Below are 16,208 nucleotides of genomic sequence, written 5' to 3'. Positions count from 1 at the left end.
TGCCCATAAAGGCAAAACGCACAAGTTGCCCTGCAATTTTCGTGCTGCACCTGGAAAGAGATAGCAGGCAACCCGGCACAAAAACACACAACCAGTTTCAGTGCTTATGCCTCTCTCCTCGATTGTCTTTTCACCACCTGCATGACAACCATGTTGTCCACCCTGAACAGCACCCTCCAGTGTGCCAACTCTGCTCCCCACTGTGTAATCGCTACCATCAATGGATGGAGTTCCAGGAATGCAATGCTTCTTCTTCCTGCCTTCCACTGTGCCTGCCACTCCTCTACACACCAGCAACCCTGCCAGAACTAACCAAAGCCCAGACCTGTAGCCACATCAGAGAATATCTGCGTGTTGCAATCAAAGTTGTCCTGATGGGCCATTAGAATTTCATTGAAGGAATTGAAGAAGCACCCCCACAACCTAAGATCCTCTTTGACCCCAGTCGATATGCAGCAATGATCGCACTGCAAGAGCCATACCTAGCCTCCTACAGAATGCTCTCCCTGCATTGACCACCCTGCAGACAAAATTGAGGTGACCCAAAAAAAAACAGCACTTCGCTCACCTTCACCTTTCCTCGGCCAGCCTCTGTTTGGGGGGTCCCCAACCTCACTGGGCCCAAAAAGATCAGCCCTGATGCTCTCTCCCTGCCCTTGCCTCCCTCACCCCAGCTGCATGGATTTGGTCGAGCAAGAGGCACTGCAGCATCCTTCAGATCTCTTCGCTGTATCTATGTAGCGGGCCTCCCACCTGCCAGACTCCTTCAATTTGGCAGCCCTGTACATGCGTCTGGGACTCGGTCAGGTCGCTGTCATTTCTTCACTAGGAGGCACCGCTTCGCTTAGTGAGGACACCTCCCAATTGCTTATTGTCTTGCCCCCGGCTTTCTATGGCTCAGAAACATGGTGCTGTGGTTCCGGAACACTGTCCTCATTCTTGCCCCTTGCCCAAAATGAGGCCACACCCCCAAAGGATAATAGGGCCACTGCCACATGGTCAGAGGCCCATCGCACTGGTCTCAACATGCCTGTTTCGGGTGCCCCATCCACCATTTAGTTAATGTGCCTTTCTGCACATATCAGGTGCATGGCTTCAGCAACCTTGGCAGTATTGGATACGACGGTGCCCAAGAAAAAAAATGCAAACAGGGCTCCCTGCCAGCAGCCAACGGGTCACCCAAAACCTAAAATGGTGGCAGGGAGCCCAACAAGATCCCCTATATAACCCTCCTTGGCTCCATTGGAGCCCAACAAAATGAAGGGTGGAGGCAGTCACTTTAACGGCACCTTCTCCCAAAAAACCAAGTGAGCAGACCTCCCTGCCGCCCAAATTCCCATTATAATGAATTTGGTTTTGTTTTCTATTTTATTTTTCCAATAGTAGCTAATCTTTTTGGTGTTCACCATGAATTATTTTCTACGAGTACCACAATCATTTCCAAAGCCAGTAAACTCTGGCATTTCGGTCTGAACTGCTCCCAATGGAGCAGACTCATGACTGAAGATTAGTCCCCTTGGGAAGTCGTGGTCTTGAGACTTCTGTAAGATCACTCTACATTCGTGCCTACAGGTGCTGAATACCAGTGTTTAAAACCTGATAGCTGCTCTTTCCACTCTATCTCCAGGAACTTCTCAATGATGAAATAAGTGAGCTTAAAATAGCATGCCCAATCTGTCTTGATACACTTTGTCAGCCTTATCAAACCCTCCATAATGTCTTTTAAATTGATTTTGCAGAAGTCTCAAAACCACGAAGGGGTCAGGATTATTAGAGTGGAGTAGGGTGGAATAGGGTTATTATTAGTAGGATTTTAAATTTAAAACCTGCACTTATATGTATGTTCACTGGGTGTTGGGTGGGGTTTTAAGGTCCAATGCGACACAAAGCATGACTTTTAGCATGAGAGCATTATTAATTAAACCAGGGGACACAACAATGAAAGATACATGAATATATCTTTGACACTTGTTTGTCCTTTATACTTTTCTCGTACAGGTTTGAGAGCATTAACCCGCACACATACTTCCGCAGAAGGGAACTAAGTGGAATTATGAAAAACTTTAACACACAAATTGCATGATTCTTTTTTATGGGGTATCTATCATGCACTATGGTGTTGTGCCATAAAAGCAGATTAGGTATAACTTTTCTAGGTTGTGGCAAATCGCACATGATCTGTTCTTGGCCTCGTAGGGAGAGAAAGATGTTGATTAACCGGCTAATTTAGGGGCCATTATTTCCACAACACGGTTTGGTTTGGTTTGGTTGGGTCTGTGCATCATAAAAACTATGGGCCATATAATTCCCATAGAAGCCCAGGTTAACACCATAACCTGGGCTTCAATGGGAATTCACAGGGGCATATTATCACGCCCATTATCGCCGCTTTAGCTGCAGTTTCCTGTGATAAAAGCAGCAATAATGTATCTCCCTTTCTTGATAATATGGCCCTATGTTTTCTTCAGCCTGATGGGTATTTTGTTTTCATAAATTGATTAAATTACTCACCCATTTGGAGCGGGGCACCTTATAGTATTATTCACTTATTTTGTAAACCTCTTTCAATCATTTGGGTTCAAAACATTTTTTAGTTATGCAGGTGGCGGCGAGTTAAGTAATTTGTAGTGAGTTCTGTGAATAGCAATTACACAAAATCTCTCCATTCCATTGACCCACATAGAAAAATGTGCAATATTAAAACTCCAATTTAGTCTCTCCTTACAACAACCAGCTACCCCCATTGGAGCACCCACAAAATATTGTGACAACTGAAGGAAGATAGCCGCAAGGCTGTGGCTTAAAAAAATAAAGTCTATTGTTTTTGCTTGTTGCTGGCTGAGGGAGTTTGAGGAAAAGGAAGAGGTGACAAGAGCAGCAGCAAACTCACATTCCCCTATCTATGTACAGCACTCAGCTATAACCCTATATTTTCCACAGTATTCCTGGGCAAACTTTTAATTACACCAATGTAATTCAAGGCATTTTGGGAATTTTGTATTATGCTTCTTACAAGAAGTTAAAAAATTACACCATTATGTCACTTTACATAATTACATGCCATTCACTGTAAATATTTACTGTGAAACTCGTCATTCACACAGTAGCGGCTCCTCCGCTAAGGTGGAGGAGCATTACCCCACTGTTTTATGTAGTGTAAAAAAGGAAAAATAAAATGATAATGTGGGGCCCCACAGTCCACGCTCAATAGACTTCAAATCGTTCAAAACTGTGCCACCAGGACCCTCCTCGATATCCCACGTCGAGTCTCAGTCAAAGCCCGACTGAAGGATCTCCACTGGCTCCCTGTGAAATCGAGGATCAAATTCAAGGCCATGTGTATTGCTCACCGCTCTTGCTGGGGAACATGTCCTGCTATCAACCGCCCCCTGGTAAATGCCTATCATCCCAATCGTCTCCTCAGATCTGGGACCTCTTGTCTCACCACAGTGCCGTGAATCAGAAGAGCCAGGTGTGGAGGCCGGTCGCTCTCCTACAACCTAGCCAAAATCTGGAACACTCTCCCCCTCTCAATCAGATCAGAGCCCAAACTACTTACCTTCCGAAAGCTCCTTAAAACTTGGCTTTTTAATAAATCATCTTTTTAATTTAATAAATCCTCTGAAAAACCGCCTAAGTCTAGCGTACTCCGCTTAGCCTAAACCTCTGTAGCGCTGGGACGCCCCTGGGTAGCCATCGCGCTTTACAAATTTTCTTTTCTTTCATTTCATTTCATCGAGGTTATTATAATTTTATTTTATCCCCTTGAGGCATCTTTGTGAGGCGGGGCTGTTCGCTGAGCAGGGGGAGGAGTGATTTACACTTTCTATGTGAGAATGAGTGAGTGCCCAGCCTCTCGGGCTGGCCAAACAGTCATGCGCACATAGCATGTTCTCCATTCAGGCTGCATTACAGCTTGTGTGGAGAACATGTCCAGGCCCCCAGCCCCTGGCTGAGTGCTGTGTCACGGCACTCAGACCAATCACAATGCTGCATTATAACATTGTGATTGGCTGCGGGGAATGTGGGAGCCTTGGTGCTTCCTGTTTCCCCAAAAAAGCCAGGAAGAGGATGTAGGATCCATCCCACCCTACTGCTGCTTCCAGGTAGAAGCTGCTACTGCATTCACAATAAAGATTTACAGCAAACGCATGTGAACAACAGATCAGGAGCGGCTGTTGTCCCCAGTGCTTTGTCTATATACATCCTCGCCTCGAGTTAATGATGGGATGCATTTTGTGCTAAAATGGCAGATTTGCATTTTGCATAATTTCACATATTTTCACATAAATGTACTGAAAATTCAACTAAAATTTGATGTAATACGCAAAAGCAAATTGCACACATTTCACACACCCCTATTTCACACCCAATGAAGAACTCCCAAGAAGGGTCTTTTAGAGACAAGAGACCATAGATCATGGCAAGGATTATGTTAAGGCAGATATCTGATGTCTGTTAAGACGATTTGCTTCTCCTTTTTTGCCTTTGTTTTATACTGATCAGCTGAGGAGTTTAGTAGGTGGACTGAGTGAGAAACGCTTAGTTGTAATTTTGTTGGGTTTAGGGAAGTGTGCGTGTGTTTTGGTTGGTGAGGGTGAGATGTATTGGGCAAGAGATATTAATTGTGTATAATTTTTAGGGTTTGAAGGCGGGTGTGCTCTGGGTCATTTGAGTGTGATGTCTTGGGCAAGAATTAGGTTAGTTGGAGTGGGATTTCTGGTTTAGTGAGAGGGTTGGTCCATCGCAGGCAGTGTGGGTGGTTTATCTGTTTGTTAGTTAAAAATATAAAGTTGTCTTACACATAATAGATTCTTACTTTATGGGTTTAGTGGTTTGTTTTAAAGGTGCTCCTCGTTAATCAACAGCATGCTAGAAAAATTAGAGTAGATCAATCTACCAACAGAGGCCACTAAAGAAGTTCCATTGTCCACTCTAACTCTCTTAGGATGAGCTCCATTTTCAGACCAACCACCTATGGGGTCCTCCAGCCTACTTGCTATCAGTGTCAGAAATCTGTCCGTGTCCAGCCTCCCCCCCCATTTGTGAATTGCCACTAAGCCATTTTCATTAGAAGTAGGTGTGTGCTACCCTCTTCTCTAAAGTAACCACTAAGTAATAGCATACATTGGATGATGCAATTACATTTGACCAACATCTACCAACCCAAAACTCTCCTCTACCTCATCTAACCAAGGATGGTGGTCAACCCCAACAAAACCTGTACGTGTCTATTTCTACCTTTAGCAGCTTTTTCACTGTCCTTTCCTGGAATGCCGCTGGCATTAACAACAACCCTGAAAAACTACAATATCTTATCGCTTTGAATGCCAGTGTAATTTGCATCCAGGAAACATGGTGTGTTGACAAATTAGATGCAGGGAGTGACTACTTTGTGTTGGAGGTGGCAGCCACCCCTTCAAATAGAGGACATGCAAAGGGGGGAATTGCGTGCCTACTGACTAATAAAATAAAGTGGAATTTCTCCCACTACGTAGATCCCAGTAATCTTTTTCAGGCCGTGACTCTTTTTAATTTAGATAGTACGGGAGAAAAGCATCCCTTCGTGATAATAAACGCTTATATACCGCCAGACGCCTATTTTAATACTTTATTAAAACAAGTTTTTGTTTTTATTAGACAATTTAAGGAGACAGTTCCTTCTCCTAACTTTTTGTTAGTAGGAGATTTAAATTGTAAAGTTTCCAACCTTAGCCTAGAGCTTTTTAGAAATAAAGCAAAAGAGGAGGCCCTGCAGATCCCCCAAGCCCTTTTTCCAGGGAATATAAAAACAAACAAACGGGGGAAACTACTCCTAGAAGAATTGTACATTACTGAGTTGTTCATAGCTAATGGTAGGTTACCGTCTGATGTCCCCGCTAATTATACACATAGTTCCTCTCAAAGCAAATCAATTTTGGACTATGTAATTGTTGACCACTGTATTTTCTCTCTCTTAAAGGATTTGGTTGTTATAGAATCAAATCACAGCGATCATAATGTTATTATATTAACACTGTCAGTGGATCCTCCTAACTCCGATCCTTGGTCGCTCAATGGTGATGTGGTCTCCTTTAAAAAAAAAACAGGCAGATGCTTCTGGGATTTTAAAGCCATGAAGGGTTTGGAGCCAATCCTTGAAAAAACTTTAAATAACTTAGCTAACTGGCAGGGGTTGGAACTTCCCTCTTTTGAGGCTTTTATGAAGGAGATTATCTCTACAGTAATTAAATCTAATTCAATCATAAGAAAGATTTCCTTCCCTAAAGCAGTTGTTACCCTTAACAAGGAAATAAATAAGTTGGTGAGGGAGCAATATGTCTGTAGATCAGCAGAGAGGCTTCAGAAAATATCTCTCCTCAAAAGAAGGAGAATCAGGGTAAAGAAAAAAATTAAAAAAGAAAAGGAGGACTCCTTATGGATTGGCTTGCGGGAGGCTGCTGTCCAAGGAAAATCTAGACAGTTTTGGACTCTCATTGGGGAGGGTTGCGGTACAAGAGTGCGTCCCCTCCCAATTCCTATCTCGGAACAATGCTGGGTAGATTACATTTCAAATTTATATGCCAGAAATGACCGGCGAGTGGAACTTAGGAGAATTGGTGAAGACATCATTTCCACAATTGAGTCCCCTTCTGAACTATCCATAGAATTGGCCATTAAGGATATGCGACCATCAGGAGCTATGGGACCGGACGAACTCCCGATATCTGTTCTAAAACAAGATCCAGTATCTTGGAGCAAAATTTTATTCCCTTTATTCAGGATCTGCTTCATTAAAAAAATTATACCTTCCTCTTGGAAGGGGAGCATCTTGGTGCCCATGTTTAAAAAGGGCGATAGAAATCTTCCCAATAATTATCGACAAATAGCCCTTCTAGATGCTATCGGGAAGCTTTTTTCTAAATGCTTATTGTCCTTAATTAATGAGTGGGTGACTCTAAATCAAATTTTGCCACTAGAACAAACAGGTTTTCGCAAGGGGCATGGAACCCTGGATAATCTCTCCGCCCTTCAGATTATTACTGACAAATACATAAGGGTACGCGGCGGAAGAGTGTATGTGGCTTTCATAGACTTCTCCACAGCATTTGATAAGGTTGATCGCCCTCTGCTGTGGAGAAAGCTATTTGTTCTGGGTATGCCCCCTCAATTGTTAGATATGATCCAAGCGCTGCATACAGACACATGGTGTCAAGTTCTCCAAGGAGGAGATAGAGGATTGTCTAAGATTATTCCCTCAATTAATGGCCTTAAGCAGGGTTGCCTCCTTGCTCCACTGCTCTTCTCTCTGTATATTGCAGACCTACCTGCCTCACTCTCCTCTTGCGACGGCATAGCTCCAGTCTTGGGTGGAAAACACATCTCATGTCTGCTATATGCGGATGATATTTTAATAATGGATCTCATGCCTAAAGGTCTTGCTAAACGCCTCCACGCTTTACATTTGTATGCAGAAACCCACTATCTAAAAATCAATGCAGCAAAGAGTAAAATAATGTGTATTTCAGGCCGAAAAAAACATAAGTTTGAGAACTTTGTCTGGTCCGTGGGAGGCGACAAACTTGAGGTAGTAAAGAGTTATGTGTTCTTAGGAAAAATAATTTCAGACTCTTTAAGTGATAAACCCCATATTGATAACAATACCCGGAAGGCCCTATCCCAAGGGAAAAGCTTAAGTGCACTGTATTCGGCAATGGGAAGAAGGCATTTTTCTTATCTATTGGAGGTCTTCAGGGCAAAAATTCCTTCTACCCTCCTATATGGATTGGAATTAGTCGACCTAAGGCATTGGGATTTTTTAAATGTGGTCGAAGGGAAATTATTAAGAAGCGTAACCTCCACTAATTCCGCTTGTTCTGTGGCCACTTGCAGACTTGAGTTCGGCTTGCGCAGCAGTTGGGTGCAGGGCCTGGCAGCGGTAATACGTTGGGTTGCAAGCTTAGCCAGAGGGGAAGCGGGGACTATGAGAATTCTCCTAAAGGCGGAATTATTGGGAAGTTTAAGAGAATATTCCTTAATTGTTAAAAACTTTAGAAAGGCTGTATCGCTTCTGCAGCTGGAGGAGGATATCCTCTTTTCCTTATCCGCACCCCAGCTAAAGTCTGTCTTAAAAGAGGCCTCCTGGGACCTTAGCTATAGATTGGATTGTGCCTCGATTCTTGCTAAAAAAGGTGTTAATCCCCTTACTGACTCTTTTGCAAGAAAATTTGTGCAACCCTATGTCACTTGGAATTTGCCCCATAGTGTTCGGAGATTCTGGTTGCTCTTGAGGCAGGATTTGCTTCCTCTAAATAACCTCTTGTTTAAATGGTATGGAGTCCCCGCAATCTGTGACCTTTGTCATTTGTCTACCCAAGACCGAATGCATGTACTTTTTATATGTCCAGTACTGCGTCCCTTTCGCCGTAAATGGTTAAGGCAAATATGTTTACAAATGGGTATTTTAAATGCTAATTCTTTTATGTCTGCCCTTTATAACCCTCCGAATGAGAGATTCTGTTTTAACATCTTTAGCTTTTTTAAATGCTTTTTAGCTATTTATTGAAGGCTTGCTTATGAAGTATGTATCTATGAATTGTTTTGTATTGCGGTAACTGTTGTAAATTGTCTTTTTTTCTTTTTGGTAATGAATGGAATTTTGTATTGTATGTTTCTTTTATGTAGACCTCCACGGAGTTCCAAAACATAATAAAGATTGAATTGAATATTGCTACATAGGTGTTGCCCAAGGGACTAACAGGTTTCCCAAACAGACATGAACATGGAAGGGGTCACAGGGAAGACAGGGGCCCAGATTTAAAAACATTTTGCTCTGGATTTGTGTCGCAACAGTGGTGAAAGTCAGTGCAAAATGGGTGTTTTTTAACTTACTATCCGGCCCAAAACATGTTTTTCACTGGAATGATGCCTGATAGTAATGAGCTGTTCAGTGTCAAGGAGCACTCGATATGTGTTGCATTGGCATTTCCATGCAACCACCAAAGAGATTTGATGCAAAACTCTATCTACTTAAAATAGTAGACAATGTTTTACTCCAAAAAATAACACCACTTTGAGGCGATCGTTAAAAAGATAAAATGCCTTTATTTCTCTTAACTATTTCCACTTTTCATATGTACTGGTCTATAAAGCTTTTAAAGTTTAGCTAGGCATAGTATTTTGTACTGGAAGATAACCCTTCCACTACAAAACCTATGCTAAGCTTATGCACACGGCCTTGACATGTGGTGCAAAGGTGTGTGCCTGGTGCTCAACAGTCTAATTGAGTGCCAGCACCAGGGAGAGAGCAGGGCAGTGCCATATCTCCGTAGATATGGCGCTTTCCTGCTCTCTCCCTGGCATGCAACACAGCGCAACAAATTTGGGTGCCGCACTGTGTTCCGTGGCTTCTTTATAAATCTGAGCCAAGGTATTTTTTTTTATTTTGAATGGGTCAGGTAAACAATCAACCCAGTATTCCTAGGAGAACTTTACTAAATCAAGCAGCCTATATTTTCTAATACAAAAGTTAACCATAACAAAGTAAGATATGTTTTAGGCAAAGCGTGGATTATTAACCCCGTCACTGCGGCGGCTATTCCGCTGCAGTGCTAAGGGGGCAGGGCGGAAATGCGGCGGCCGCATGCTGGCGACGGAACCGCTCTGTCACCTGCGTCGGTTGCGCTGTGCTTATGACGGAGCGGTTCCGTCATGGCCCCGCCCGCTCAATAGAACGCTCAGCGCAGGCGCGGAATTCGCGCCACGCAGGAGCGTCGGACGGGCCATGACGGAACCGCTCCGTCATCAGCACAGCGCCACCGCAGCTGATGACGGAGCGGTTCCGTCATCAGCATGCAACGGGTTAAACACCTGCTTACAAGAATACAAATGAGGAGCTTATTCTAGCAACTGGATTCTCTGTGTGGCGTAGATTATAAAAACAAAGATACAGACTGCGTGTTACTTTATGCGTCAAGATGTCCAAGATGGGTTTGGTGATTTTGCATTTTATTTTACCCTCTTCCTGTAGAGGATTAGCATTGCCTTCACCACATCCACCTGCTAACTTTGAAATTTGGTGATGGTGAACATAGCTTGCATCACAATAGTTATCACAAGTGTGGGGAAAAGCTCAGGAAATCCATCAATTAATGAGTAGAGGAAATAGAGTAAGACTGATGGAGTGACAGACACATCATTCAGATACTCCCAATGTGAGGGCTTAGAAACCATTAAATCATGGCCTGTCTAGTGCCACTCAAAGACAGAAAGCTGCATGTATTCTAAATGCCACTCTGACAAGTTTAGCTATTCCCATCATATTCGCCATAATAATTCCAAATAAAACTAGCCAGTTAAGCCAATAATCAGCATTATTCCAAAATGATCACCTATATCCTGTCCATTGGGATGTGTCATGTCTCTTGTTGTTTTATGAATTATCCTGTATTCTGCTTTGGACTGTGAGCTTGCGAGTGGGCCCAGGGTTCCAGGATCGGTCCGACAGTTAGTCATTTGAGGCTTGAGAGGAATCTGGACACCGGCGGTGCGGGGCTTGGCCAGTATGAAGATAACTAACTTCACGTCACTGAACTTAACTGCATCCTCCATCTTCAATCAATGCAACATCTCTCTGCTCCCATGGAGTAAGGTAGACATAGGTGAGACCTCTTCCTTATTGTTGGAGACCGGATATGACACCTAGGGTATAATATAAATGAGTTCTGTTCAGCTGAAGTAATCTTTTTCTTCACAGCAAATATTGTAGTGTCAGTCCAACATGTACAATGCATCTTCATATTCAGTCATTTTGGAGCTTCTGCTAAAGGATCTGTCCTCTTACTCAAAATACCTGACATGTCGGGGATGTCAACCTCTCCCAATGTTGTGTCTTCTGTAGCCTCCTAATTATAATGATGCAGTGCTTATTAGTTTTATTTTCGCACATTTATCCACATGTTCTGACTACAGACTTTTGCTTCTTACCATGACAATTGCCCCTACTGGACTTACAAATTGTTCAAAGGAAACACTGGGTACAGGACATACAATATATGTTATTGCCAGCCTTCTGAGATTTAGCCACTATTCCATTCTTCCATGCCAATAGACCTATGGCTTTTGATATACTGGGAATCTTGTTTGGTCATTTAGGTACTTTTGTAACATATTTTCCACTGTCTTCTCATATAAATATTTAAATTCAGAGCTGAATAGAAACGGAACTAAACAGCCCATCTTTGCATAGTACATCCAGTATGGTGTCACAGTTGAATGAGATGAGATCGCTTGTTGCAAAATGGTATTTGACCCCAGATGTTTTAACAGCAGCGGTTTCATTAACATTGAGAAATGTGCCTTCAACTTATTCAAATCGGCATGGAGTTTGTGCAACAATGGAATGACTTGACTCCTGGCATAATCTTCCTTGCTGAATTTCAAAGGGTGCAACCATTTTCATCAGGCACTCTATTCACCTTAATTTGTAAACTTTCATCAAGTAGTTGAGGCAGTTGCATTCCCTCTCTTTTGTATTGTGGAATCATTTACCGACTTGTACTGCTGTACATGCCTAACTGATGTTGCTAACAATATACAAAAAGCGATGGATGGAATACTTGAAATAATCTCAGTCACTGCTAATTACTCAGGCTGCATACCAATCCATCATTACTTGCCACATCATGCCACCTCAGTTTGGACCTAGCCATATGCAAATTAGTCTTGACCCTGCTCCAATTGGAAAAAGTCCAACCCAAACTGCTAAGCCAGGTCCTTAGTTGGGCAGAGTAAGGTCCCAGAGACAGTGTGTGAACGGAACCCCCATTTGGGCAAACACGTCCCACTTAGGGCGACATACTAAAGTATACAATAAGTTATGGAAGGAATGCTTGAATTAATCTCACCCACTGGTAATTGCTTGGGCTGCATCACAACCCATATTTATTTTGCACACCATACCACCTCAGTTTGGGCACAGCCAAATCCAAATCAGTCTTGATCCTGCTCCAATGGGAAACGTCCTGCCTGAACTGCTAAGCCAGGTCCTCTCTGAATGAGAACACAAGCAACACAGGACAGGTTTCTTCCATGTTATGGGCTCATCAGCAAGTATAGCTTGGTTTACAGTGACACAGTGTGCACAGGACCCACATCTGGGCATTCCCATCCCACTTAGGATGACATACTAAAGTATACAAAAAGTGATGAATGGAATGCTTGAACTAATCTCTGCCATAGGTAGCTACTTTGGCCACATCCCAGTTCATCCTTGTTTATTCACACCACGCCACCTAGGTATATCCCACTGATGAGCCCATAACAAGGGTGAAACCGGTCCTAGGTTGCTTGCTTTGCAGCTCATAAACTACCTGGTTTTGCAGTTCGGTCTGAACTGTTTCCATGGGAGCATGGGCACCAGTGATTTGCATATGGTTGAGTCCAAACTGAGGTGGCATGCTGTGAAAAATAACGATGGACTGGGATACGGCTTGACAATTTCCCTGGGGCTGAGATTAATTCAAGCATTCCAGCCATCACTTTCTGTATGCTTTAGTATGTCACCCTAAGTCGGACAGCTATGCCCAGGCATGGATCCTATGTACACTGTGTCACTGGAACCAAGCTATACCCGCCTGATGAGACTATAACAAGGGCAAAACTGGTCCCGGGTTGCTTATGTTCTGGTTCAGGAGGACCTGACTTGGCAATTCGGGGTAGACCATTTTATTTATTTTATTTATTTATTGAGGAGGTTTTATATACCGCTTGCCTGACCAGAGGGTATCGGAGCACTTTACAACAGTTACAATGTAGACAATCAAAAAATACAGTAGTGGTGTAGGTCGATTAGCGGCAGTTGCTGTTGAGGAACAAGACTTTGAGCTTGCTTCTGAATTTAGCAAAAGAGGTAGTAGTTCTGATGTGGGGGGGAATAGAGTTCCAGGTTTTGGGTCCGCTCCCGGCGAAGGATCGAGACGCAGTTTTTTGTTTTAGAGTTATCAGCGGAATGAGTAGAAGAGAGTTCGAGCTTCTGAGATTCCTGGTCTGCCCGTCTTTTTTCAGTTTGACCGCCAAATATTCGGGTTTGCCGGTGTGCAAGGCTTTGTGTGTGAGGCAGGCTGTTCTGAAGCTAGCCCGCATTTCCACTGGGAGCCAGTTAAGTTCTCCGAGTGCCAGAGAAATGTGACCAAATTTCTTGATTCCGATGACCATTCTGGCTGCCGCGTTGAGCATTGTTTTGAGGGGAGCAAGATGTGATTTTGCTAATCCTGAGAGGACTACATTCCAGTAGTCTATTCTTGCCAACACCAATGATTGGGTCGCCTGTTTGAGATCATTGGGAGGGACGAAAGGTTTTATTTTGTTCGGTATTTTTAGGTAAAGGAAGGTGCTCTTAGCTGAGTTCTTAATGTGTGAGGTCATATCCAGTTTCAGGTCTAGCTTGATACCTAGTGAGACATAGTCGGCCAGGGTGAGGTTCTGATGATGACCTCAAGCTAACAGAGGACGAAACACCGTGGGCTCGACAACGCTATTCGCGGCTTCCTATGGGTCATTTTGTAATAATGAAATCAATTTAAGATTGTAAATACTCTTGTTTGATCCACTTCTTTGTTACTGCTGCCTCACGTTGTTTCCTTTATCACTTGTGTCACTGCGCTTTTTATTCACTGTAAACACTTCCAGTGCACATTTGGTTGTTATGGTTACTGCAATTTAGTTGTCCGTTGTGCTCCTATATGCAAATAACAACTCTTCCACTCTTACTTGGTCTCCCGTGTACCCTTTGTGCTTGGTGATTGATACATACGATTCTCTGTCCCCTTGTATGACATAACGGTTGAGACATTGTTCTATTGTTGCTATATTCGCCCGGTCTCAACTGGGAAAACTGGTTTACTCCTGTTTCTATTTACTTGCATCCTTTTCTACAGCCAGACTGATGGGAGTCAAGGAGGCCGTTGTTGTCCAGGTGTTGGGTTAGTTGTTGGAGTACGTATCTTTCTAGGATTTTGGAAAGAAGAGGAAGGTTGCAGATGGGTCTAAAGTTGTTCAAATCCTTTATGTCATGGCCAGGTTTTTTCAGCAGTGGTGTGACTTGCCCTTCTTTAAGGCAATCTGGAACAACTCAATTTTTCAAGGAGCAGTTTATGATTGTGCACCAGTGTGGTGCTAGGGAGAGTTTCAGTTTTTTGGTCAGTTGGGGGGTGATAGGGACTAGGGCGTGAGAAGAGGGTTTGGAGGTGGAGATAAGTTTGACTATCTTAGCTTCTTAAATGGGGTGAATGATTAGCCAGGATTTGTTAGGGGGTATGGGGGCATTATCAAGCACCAGAGCCATGCTGCTCTTTGTAGGGGCGGTGCTGTTGGTGTCCAGTGAGAGTTCAATCATGGTGATTGTTAGAGCTGGCTATTTCTGGTAGGCTAAGGCTGAGGCTGAGCCAGAAACCACCATTCTAGTCAGGGCAAGGGAGTCACACGCCAAGATAACCCCTGCTCACCCCCTGGTAGCTTGGCACGAGCAGTAAGGCTAAACTCGGAGGCAATGTGTAAAGCATTTGTGCCAGAACTCAACAGCAACAACATACTAGGCACACCACAAAAGGAACTCCACACAAGGTTATTTATAAAAATAACTTTTGTATTGTAAAAATACATCAGATAGTAACACACAATATTAATGGTGCCAACTGGCACTGCAATATTCATAAGGGATTATTTACAAGACAGGGCCACATGGGCCACTGTCAGAATCAACACTTTTAGAAATAGAAATACTTGTCAGAAATTAGAGTAAAAGGATATAAATTCACTGTAGCACAAAGTAACAGTTATAAATCACATCCAGTAAATACTGGGAACAGGTACCAGGAACAGGTACCAGGACCTCACTAGGACCACCTGTACGAAAAGAACAACCACCTAAGAATAAAATACATTTAGGGGTATAAACAAGAACACATTCAGAGGAGTAGTAAAAAAAAACACATGATGCCTAAAAACATTCAGAGGTGTACGGACAACCACCTAAGTATCACACAGCGTTTAGGGGTCTAGGAAAGAACACATTACCCATGATGCATAAATATACATTCAGAGGTGTTCAGAAAAAAGCACATGATGCAATAAAATACATTCAGAGGTGCAGCGCAAGAAGACACATGATGCCTAAAACATTCAGAGGTGCAGCGCAGGGAAAGAAAGACACATGATGCCTAAAAACATTCAGAGGTGCCAGAACAATACAATAGCGCAAAAACACACAGTGGCAGTTACCATCCTAGACATAGCAGATAACCACATTGAGCACAACTTACATAAGCCACCACCTGTGGCAGTCCCTAGGCCAACTGGCCTTGTTGAGGCGAAGATGCCCTGGGTCCAAATGTCAGGGCGCGCTGCCATGCAGCGCCAGTCTCAAGCACAAGCCTAAACGTAGCAGGTGCCCACTACTTGATGGGCACCTGGGCAATCCCAAGACCTAAACGGTGCAGCTGCCCACTAATTGCTGGGCATCTGGGGAATCATCCAAACTGCGCCAGGGCCCTCACTGACCCTTAGGCGCAAACTCCACCCACTGCTGGCAAACTGCGCATAGTCAAACGTTGGAGCCACACAGGCTCTGGACATCACCCATGTCCCAAACGTTGGAGCCACACAGGCTCTAAAACTATTTATGCACCATGGAGCCCTCAGGCTCTGAAACCCATGGCACCTCGAGCCTCGCTGGGCTCGTGAATCAAAATAGGGGCGGGAGCCTCTTGGGGCTCCAAAGAACAAAGCATACCCCCAGAGCCTCTCTCAGGCTCTCAGTACATAAAAATGCCCATGAGCCTCTTGGGGCTCTAAAACCATTAACAATGCCCCCGGGGTCCTCGTGGGCCCAGCAAGAATACGGTGGGGTGGCCCACTGCCATATGGGGCCGCCCTGACTCGAGTGCCTCAAACCGGCACCGCACGGAGCTTCCCCCTGGCCCGACAACACTCACCGGGCTGCTTCATGTGCTCTCGCCGGTCTTCGGTGTGGCGGGGGGGACTCGGGGGCATCTGAGGAGCTCCTTCTCCTCACGGACTCTCCTTGCTTTGCCCGGTCCCCCGTCTCGGGACCGGGACTCAGTGTGGGGCCAGCAAGGCTCCCGGCGGCAGTCTCTCTTCTCTCTGCGGCGGGGGCAGGCACCGGCAATGTGCCTCAGGCCCCCTCCGCCTCCCCTCCTCAGCTGCTACCG

The sequence above is a fragment of the Lissotriton vulgaris genome, chromosome 4_1, assembly GCF_964263255.1.
Source record: "Lissotriton vulgaris chromosome 4_1, aLisVul1.2, whole genome shotgun sequence".
In the NCBI taxonomy this organism is placed as follows: domain Eukaryota; kingdom Metazoa; phylum Chordata; class Amphibia; order Caudata; family Salamandridae; genus Lissotriton; species Lissotriton vulgaris.
This window is presented reverse-complemented; position numbering follows the sequence as displayed.